The sequence below is a fragment of the Mixophyes fleayi genome, chromosome 12 (genome assembly GCF_038048845.1).
Source record: "Mixophyes fleayi isolate aMixFle1 chromosome 12, aMixFle1.hap1, whole genome shotgun sequence".
Classification (NCBI taxonomy): domain Eukaryota; kingdom Metazoa; phylum Chordata; class Amphibia; order Anura; family Limnodynastidae; genus Mixophyes; species Mixophyes fleayi.
In genome coordinates this window covers 19,708,535-19,718,528 of record NC_134413.1, presented here as the reverse complement: position 1 = coordinate 19,718,528, position 9,994 = coordinate 19,708,535, and the positions used below count along the sequence as shown (strand labels likewise).

General features: G+C 40.2%; 1 long non-coding RNA gene across 1 annotated transcript; it reads left to right on the top strand.

Annotated features, from left to right (window-relative positions):
- The first annotated feature begins 2,149 nt into the window (after window positions 1-2,149).
- Window positions 2,150-9,759, top strand: LOC142108137 (uncharacterized). The gene is made up of 3 exons (XR_012680106.1): window positions 2,150-2,233; window positions 8,004-8,043; window positions 9,609-9,759. It is a non-coding gene; the product is annotated as an uncharacterized LOC142108137 (long non-coding RNA).
- The last annotated feature ends 235 nt before the right edge of the window (window positions 9,760-9,994 follow it).

Genomic DNA, 9,994 nt, shown 5'->3' with positions numbered 1-9,994 from the left:
CCCCGGTGCAGGGAATCGGGGCCCATGGCTTGCTGATTCCCCATATAGCGGGTCCCATTATCTCCATGGGCCCCGGTGCACCGTACCTGCTGCACCAATGGTAGTTCCGACACTGCTGTAAGCACCTTTGTAGTGAGCCACCACATAAAGAAAAAGGTTTCCAGCACACCAGCAACAACACCACCGCCACCACCATGATGCACCGTAAGACACGTGGTACGTGTGCATGTGCGTGTGTGCATCTAGCTGTGACTCAGCAATAAGAAGAATTATGCATTTTGGAATACGGATTAGAGATTAGTTTCAGAATTGGCATTTTCCTTAATTTGCTCATCAGCTGGAGCAGCAGCAGCAGATAGGATGGCAGTTTACTAAATGATACAGAAGGGTAGAGACCAGCATTTCTTAATAACACTACAAGGAATTGTTGTTGTCCTTGGGACCTCACACACCCTTATTATGGTCATGCACATAATTTAACAAACCAGGCAATTCAACTACATGGAATATGACTTTTGTGGCTGAAGTGCCTTGTTTGGGCTCCCATAGAATAGACGATGGGGTTGAGACAAGTGCGGATGACATGAAGAGGGGAGGATGAAAGAGGGTGAGGTATACTTCATATAAGTGAAAGGGAAATTAAGTGGGTAGAAAATGAGGGCAGAGGAATGGTTAAATGGTGTCATGGTAGGCTTTAATGAACAGGTGGGTTTTCAGGGAGCATTTGAAGTTTTGCAGACTAGGAGATAGTTTGATAGAATGAGGGAGATCATTCCACAGATGAGGGGCAGCACGCCTAGAAATCTTGGAGCGAGACATAGTTACCAGGGAGGTGGTAAGACGACGGTCGTTGTGAATGGGAGAGAATATGTTTGAGATGATGTTGGAGATATAGGGAATGGCATCGGAAAGGGCTTTGTAGGTGAGGGTGAGGAGTTTAAATAGGATTCTGTAGGGGAAAGTCAACCAGTGTAAGGCTTGGCAGAAAGGGAAGGCAGAAGTGGAGTGGCGAGAGAGGAAGATCAATCTTTCTGCAGTGTTAAATATAGATTGAGGAGTAGTGAAAAAACATCAGGGGAGGCCAGTAAGGAGAAGGTTGCAGTAATCGAGGCAAGAAATAATCAATGAAGGGATTAGAGTTTTGGTGAAATCGTGGGCGAGGACAGGTATGATGCGGGAGATGGAAGCAACAGGATTGGGCAAGTGATTGAATGTGGGGTTGAAGGAGAGGGAAAAGTCAAAAATGGTGGCCAGCCAACAGATTTGAGAGATAGAGGAGATAGTCATCAGTGGTGGTGTGGTGCCAGATATTGAAATATTGTACTTTATTACAAATATGACAGCACTTTGTTGGAGGTAGTGCCTCCGAAGGTGAATTAATATTCAGCAATCAGTATTTGCAAAGCATGTGTATGTCATGTACTGGCGATGGCTATTAAACTGTAAGGGCAGCACAGTGGCCTAGTGGTTAGCACTTCTGCCTCGCAGCACTGGGGTCATGAGTTCGATTCCCGACCATGGCCTTATCTGTGTGGAGTTTGTATGTTCTCCCTGTGTTTGCGAGGGTTTCCTCCGGGTGCTCCGGTTTCCTCCCACACTCCAAAAACATACTGGTAAGTTAATTGGCTGCTATCAAAATTGACCCTAGTCTCTCCCTCTCTGTCTGTCTGTCTGTGTGTGAGTGTGTCTCTATATTAGGGAATTTAGACAGTAAGCTCCAATGGGGCAGGGACTGATGTGAATGAGTTCTCTGTACAGCGCTGCGGAATTAGTGGCGCTATATAAATAAATGATGGTGATGAAATTGACTCATAAAAGACCCTCACTCCTGTAGTAATACGTTTCTTCCTCCCCTGCAAGAGAGACTAGGGGGTATATTTACTAAAATGCGGGTTTGAAAAAGTGGAGATGTTGCCTATAGCAACCAATCAGATTCTAGGGCCTGATTCATTAAGGATCTTAAATGCAGAGGATTCTTATTTCAGTCTCCTGGACAAAACCATGTTACATTGCAAGGGGTGCAAATGAGTGTTCTGTTTTGCACATAAGTTAAATACTGCCTGTTTTTTCATGTTGCACATAAATACTTGATAGCTTATTTGTACACTGAAATTTAAAGTTGATATTTGTGTGCTACATGAAAAAAGGGGAGATTTTTTGTCCCCACGCTCTCGTTCCACACGGAGAACATGCCCCAGAATCTCCTTCTCCCACTGTCTGTATGTTCACAAAGGTTCGTTATCATCACATTGTGACTGGCTTTTGTCTTATTCAAATGACTAAGCTGTGACCTTCTATGGCTGGAGGAAAAAAATGATTCATTATAGAACTAGGGCATATTCTAATTTGCCTAGGCATGAGTACTAAAGTCATTCGTTTTTAATATTTTCACACAACCCAAGTAGTAACTTACATTCTTTCAGAAAATACTGTATGTTGTGAATCTAGTTTTTTTTAGCTTGGCATGTCATCTATACTAATTCTTTGAACCTCAAGTCAAGGAGGTTTTTTTAAATAGATTATAGGGCCTGATTCATTAAGGATCTTAACTTGAGAAACTTCTTATTTCAGTCTCCTGGACAAAACCATGTTACAATGCAAGGGGTGCAAATTAGTATTCTGTTTTGCACATAAGTTAAATACTGACTGTTTTTTCATGTAGCACACAAATATCAACTTTAAATTTCAGTGTACAAATAAGCTATCAAGTATTTGTGTGCTACATGAAAAACAGTCAGAAATATATGTCTCAATTGCATGAGTGGTAGTCTATAGTGCTATGTCTATGTCTCTTATTTGTTACTAATATTTTCAAACATCCCCAGAGCTAATCTGCCTGTAGAATTAAGGTTTCGATGAGTTCAATACATTAGAAATACAAATGTAACCAATATGGTGGTTTTAAACATATCTACCGACATTTCTGATTGGAAATTTGGGACAAAATAAAACACTCCCTTAATCCACCCCCAACATCGTCCAGATCTGCTGGGATCAGTGTTGTCACCATGATGTCACTAGAATTCCTTTACAATTTGGGAATTCTTTAGGGGTATTGGGGAGTTCTACATTAGGTCTCCGCTGACACCAACACTATTAGATGAAGTGTAGTCTGTGATCTAATAGCCGGTTACCTGTACGTTAGAATTAAAGCCAGATAACACTAGAGCAGGGACTGACAGGCCAATTTTAGCCTTGGAAACAAGCATACAGCCCTGACCGAGGGTAGATGAGCAGGGCCACCTAGAGAAGTTTTAGGGCCCCTGTAAAAGCCAATGTAGGGGGCGGGGCCCCCTTTACAAGAGCAGCGGACCATCCAGGGTCAGATAAAGGGCCACATGGGCCTGGGGCTGAAAATTATAAAAGGCCTATTTTGAGAAGTGCTGTCCCACCGGAGGTGTGGTCAGTGATGTACTAGTGTGGCCAGCTGTGTGTGGTCAGTTCCGTGCATAGCTTGCACTTCCCTCCAATCACCTACATCTCCTTCCAATCTTACCGTATATAATGAGTGCACCACTAACTGGTTCACACAGCATGTATGTAACATGAAGAGTGGAAATACGTCCCAGCTGTCCCTCATGCCGCGACAAGCTCCTGGCTATTCAGGACAGTCTGCTAAAATCAGGACTATCCTGTTGGAATCAGGACAGTTGAGAGGTAAAGATATGTTATTTTATTGGCCATCGAAGACAAAAATACAAACAATGGTTGAATATTTTTTTATAAAGTGCTGTGACAGAAACATTTTCAGGTTTTTAACATTAAGCGAAGTACATAGTACTGAAAACTTAAGAAGAATAAATAAACAAATAAAACTTGAATCTATGAACAAATATATATAAATACAATGTCTACTGTATGTATCTATATTGATCCTAATATATAAACATTCACTGTCCAGTTTATTAGTTATACCAGAACACCTGCTAGTTAATGCAAATATCTAGTCAGCCAATCAAGTGGCAGAAACTCAATTCATAAAAGCAAGCAGACATTAGAGGCTGGGCTGGGGGGCACGGGGTCATCTGGTCCCTGGGACGGTCCCATAGTGGGCTACCTTGGGCTGGGTCACTGGGCCACCTGCATTTTTTTTCCTTTAAAATGTCCCTAATAGGCTGCTGAGTCGAGTCCTGCCTCCGGACTAAAATTTGCCAGCTCTCCCCTGGCAGACATGGTCAAAAATTACAATTATAGTTCAGACCAAACACCAGTATAGAGAAGAAATGTGATATAAGTGACTTTTACTGTTCAATGATTTTTGGTGCCATACGGGTTGTTTCAGTACCTCATAAACTGCTGACCACTTGGGATTTTTACACACAACAGTCTCTAGATTTGGGCGACAGTAACTCAAATAACCATGGGTGATATGCAGAAGAGCATCTCTAAATGCACAGCACATACAATCTTCAAGTGAATGTGCTACAGCAGCAGAAGACCACACAGCACCCTTGTGACCGCCACACAATTCATATCTCCCTTGTGACCGCCACACAATACACAGCACCCTTGTCACCGCCAAACAATACAGAGGGCAACCTTGTGACCGCCACACAACACATAGTATCCTTGTCACCGCCAAACAATATAGAGGGCAACTTTGTGACCATCACACAATTCAGAGGGCACTCTTGTCAGCAATGCCTGGAACCGCCACTTGTATAATGTAAACCAAGTGTCAGGTCCGGCCATTGCTGCTTTAAAACCAGCAATCTCACTGTGTCCATTTTAAGTGATGAGAATCCCACTTCCTGTATTTTCAACAGTTGTGATTTATAGCAGCCGTGTTTCAGGCGTGTTGTATGTCTCTTATATGGAAAGTCTCTTTCCCTCCGTGTCCCCCTTAGAGTTGTCGGCATTTTTAGGTTGGTATTAATAGTGTCGGAATTATTGCCACCGTAATAATGACTACCACCGGGTTAAACAGGGGGATTACAGGAATATTCTATATCAAATGGGTTTGACTAATTATGGGGTAAGAATTATGGTTCCAAAGCTAATGACAGGTCCAATCCTACATAGAAATCTTTGCACCATCATTTTTCTTCAGTTCTATAGTTTACATAATGTTACAGGTACAATGTAGCATTAATGGCACTATCACAGCATTTGTAAAAAATAGATAAATTAAAAAATGTAGGAATCATTATTTAAAGTAGTCTAACAATGTTGCAAAGCAGTGGGAAACACCAGCAGGGTGTGAGGTGTTTAATGAGAGGTGCAACTAGCTCTACATAATGATATACTGATTACTTTTTACACATTACTGATAAACCCTTGGTAGTTAAGCTCAAAAAAGAGCTTTAATAAATCAATATGAAAATAGCCCTCACATATCATCACACTCAGGTCATTTGTGGCTTTTCCAGCAGTTATTAAACTACATTACCCAGCATGCTCTGTCACCCTGCAGTTACAGATTACCTGCCCTTTGTGATAGTCATCACCAGGAAAGGCTAAATTACTTTCACATAAATGACAAGAGAGCAAGAGATGGAGGGTATAATGGATGCTGTGTAAGTGCTCTGCTCTAATCACAGCTGTTATATTTCCTCCCATCTGTCAGCATTTTATATGCCACTGTGCCTTCCACCATTTTCATGCTGTTTAGGCTTAAATGATAGCCATAACAAAATGGCCGCCAAGACTTGTTCATGGTACATTATATAAAACCACATTCATAAAATGGAGTTTATTTTTGTGGTAAAAATTAAAGGAAAAAAGATAACTAGACCTAAAGATCTTTCTTGAATTTGGCAAGTTAATTGACATTTCTTCTTTCTTTTCCAAATGAACATTAAAAACAATGGATCTGTGAAAATATATTTGCAAAGGATGACAGTAAATTTGACTGAGATGCAATTTTGAGACAGGTCTACCGTTAAACTTTCTAGGCCTGATTCATCGTCGGACATAATTTCCTTTACGTGCCGTATCTTGTGTGAAATTGCTCTGCGCATGTTCAGAAATGGACATTGCGTCAATGAACGCAATAGATGCAATTCATGGGCTGAATGCAAATGACACCCACTACTGCTTACGACGCGGAACGGGGAAGAGAAGTGGCGGGTGAACATAGGCAATCATCATCATCATCATCATAATTTATTTATATAGTGCCAGCAAATTCCGTAGCACTTTACAAAGGATGTACAATAATGGAGTGCAAATGAAGATGCAGCCTGCCTTGTTTAATGAACCATTTGAAATGTGTTTCATTAGCATAAAAAAGTATTATTTTGATTATATTTTCTATTTTTCTATGACCAACGCTACTGTTTTATTTGGGGAAATGCTGCTTTTGTCTATGAAGAGTTATAGTTATTTACCAAAATAATCAATAACAAGAGTGACATTTACAGGGAATGAGGCTTTACCATACCATATGCTAAAATAGGCTGTCATAATAATAAACACTATATCCAATAAAATTATTAAAAGAAAACTATGCAATTCAGCATGGTGGCTTAGTGGTTAGCACTTCTGCCTCACAGCGCTGGGGTCATGAGTTCACTTCCTGACCATGGCCTTATCTGTGAGGAGTTTGTATGTTCTCCCCATGTTTGTATGGGTTTCCTCCGGGTGCTCCGGTTTCCTCCCACACTCCAAAAACATACTGGTAGGTTAATTGGCTGCTATTAAAATTAATTGGCTGCTATAAAAATTCACCCTAGTCTCTGTCTGTCTGTCCCCCTCTCTGTCTGTCTGTGTGTGTGAGTGTGTGTCTATATTAGGGAATTTAGACTGTAAGCTCCAATGGGGCAAGGACTGATGTGAATGAGTTCTCTGTACAGCGCTGCGGAATTAGTGGTGCCATATAAATAAATGATGATGATGATGATGAATTAAAGATGAAGGAAACCCAATGCGGCATCACAGCGTGTATTACAGTGCAGCCAGTAGTAGGACATGTCCAAAGCGGTTGTCCCAGAACTCAATGTAAGCATCATGTGATCGAGTCATATCCTACCTGGGCCAGGTACTTTCCTCTGCTGTCCAGGTGTCTCCTGGTCCTTTCATTTGTTCAGCATAGAAAAATCCTATTGCAATGCACTGGACTCTCAGGTCCTGTAACTTGCCTCTCCTCTGTCTTTCTTGGCTGTTCCTGTAAAGGTCAAGAAATGGTAGTTTCCCTGGCGCATATGGTTTATAGGTGGGGGGTGGAAAGTGGTAGTCAGAACAGGGATATGGTAATAAACAATTTATTAGATAAGCAAAATAATAACTTCAGAAATCAAGGTCTGGACCATAAATTCTATGATGGGTAAACTCACATGGTCCACAAATCACTACAGACAAGTGATCTAAAATATGTAAGCCCAATGTTCTTTTAGGTATAAAAGCTGTTCCTGAAAATAGAAAGCGTGTAGTATGCGGTCTTTTCCCAAATTCTGTACTAATCTATTCGGTGGTAATGGTATTATCGATTACCACTGCTCTGACACCCACTTGCCCTACAAAAAAAAGACGAAAGTGTTAAAAAACTATGTGACTATTGATAGACTCACCTTTACAGCAACTCCGCAGCTAAGCGATGCACCACAATGCTGACCGCAAGTCATTTGTAATGAAGAGGTGTCCGTCAGTACAGTTTCTTGTCATCGCGACTAGGATTCCTTTAAATTTAAAGTGGCAATGTCGGGTTAAGTGTTTAAACACTTAACCTGCGGTGGCTTGACATTGCCGCTTTAAATTTATAGGAATCCAAGTCGCGATAAAGGTATTTTTACATGATATTTTGAGTTGAAAGGATTTTTTTTTTTTTTTTTTACTTTTTTTACTTAATTATCTGACTTACAGGGCTCTGTGCTTGATACACCTGCACACCGGTCAATAAGGCAGATAAAGAGGTGTGTTTGTGTAATTTGCACAGTATTCTTAGTTGTCACTCTAATTACTGTACTAATTACGGGATTTTTTTTTAATTTATTGATTATAAAATGTTTTTGTATTTTTATTTTATTTTTTACCTTTTTAACTTTATTATACTATATCTTTTGCAGAAATCTGCAACTTGCCTGGAGAATAAAGCTGCAAGTCACAGTAAGCATCATCATCAACTGATTGGTATATCTTTACACTATACAAAAAATGAATAAATTCAAAATAATTATCCCCCACCCTCCCCATGAATAGCAAGCACCAGTAATATAGCACAAGACTAGTTACCAATAAAACAGGGGGCTCAATGTCTTGAAAAAGGACCCAGGATGCTTCTGAGATGTTAAACAATACGTTTAACTTATTTTCACTCTTTTAACCCCCTTGACTTCCACAAACAATAGATAGATAGATAGATAGATAGATAGTAGGGCTGCACCTACTTTGTGGAATTCCCTCCCGCGCACAGTAAGACTTTCTTCTAGTTTTCAAACCTTCAAGCGTTCACTGAAAATCCACCTCTTCAGACAAGGTTATGATAGTCCTCAACCATCATCTTAATTTCCCTAGATTACCCTATTACCATCCTCTACACTGCTAACGCAAGACAACAACCTTCTGACCAACAATGCAACACACACAGCCCACTCAGTACTTTTACCTTTGCAGTCTGGCTGGTCCATTGTGCAATATAATGTAACACATGCCCTTGTGTTTCTAACTCCCATTGTCCTATAGATTGTAAGCTTTCGAGCAGGGTTCTCTTACCTCTCTGTCTGTCTGTATTACCCAGTATTGTCTTATTAATGTTTGTTCCCAATTGTAAAGCGCTACGGAATTTGCTGGCGCTATATAAATAAATGATGATGATGATAGATAGATAGATAGATAGATATATATATAGATACAAAATACATAGATCCTCTGCACTCTCCATGTACAGACTGGGGTGCAAGAGGGGGTTGCCCACATTGCAGAAAAAAACAGGGATACTCTGCACTCTCCAAATACATAATTAATGCTGTACTAATTACTTTTCTACGTTGAAATCAGGGAATGTTAGTTTCACATATTGCAATATATGTTAAGCTGATCAACTCATGCCGAAGTCTTACCATTGTGGTCAGTCCTAACATGATCAAATACTACGCTTCTTTTTATCTGGGCGTAAGGCTTACCTGCACACAGCTTTTAAAGGCAAGTCTTTCCCAAGCACTAGCAGCCATGGGAGACCTGGGACTCACCTGACACAAGTTGGAATTAATTAAGGTAAAGAATGGGGCGAAGAGAGATGGGACTTACATTGTATAAACAAAAAGGACTGACCAGAATGGAAAGACTTTGGCATGAGTTGGTCATTCTACTATATATTGCAATATGTGCAACTAACATTCCCTGTTTTTAATATAGAAAAGTAGTTAGTACAGCATTAATGATGTATTTGGAGAGTGCAGAGTATCCGTGTTTTTTTTGTGTATAGATAGATAGATAGATAGATAGATAGATATGGAACAGAAATTTGGTCACTAATACAATCTATTGTATGTGGTACATGGGAATCCAATGAAATTAGGGATTACTGGCCCCAACAAGAAATGTTTGAAGAAAGCCTCACTTTCCCGGATCACATCCACTCATTTGCTACGATCATACCCACTAACAGATCATAGAGCTAAGCTCAACTGTGCAGTGCATTAATTATATTTTCATTATAATTTTATCCACAGGTATCATGGGACCTTCTTTAAGTGGGATTTCTGACATTGATCTGAATATTTTCTGATGCACACAATATAGGGCATCAACTCTGCTGTCAAGCTGCCTTGAGGAGGCTTATACTAAGGAAGTGAAATGTATAGAACTCAACATACATACTGATGGAGGACACATACTGTGTTGAAAGATTAGTGTGTGCCTTTGAACATCCCCCATGGATACCACGCATGAGAGATGTATTTGCAGATCACAAGTGTTGGAACCTTAGTTGGGGAATAACATCTGCAACGTTTGCTGTTCCTGGCTGTTCACAATAACAAGATTGTCCTCTTTCAGATATTATATGTTTTTCAACCCCTAAACTTTTATAGTTTGCTATAAATTATAAATGTGAAGG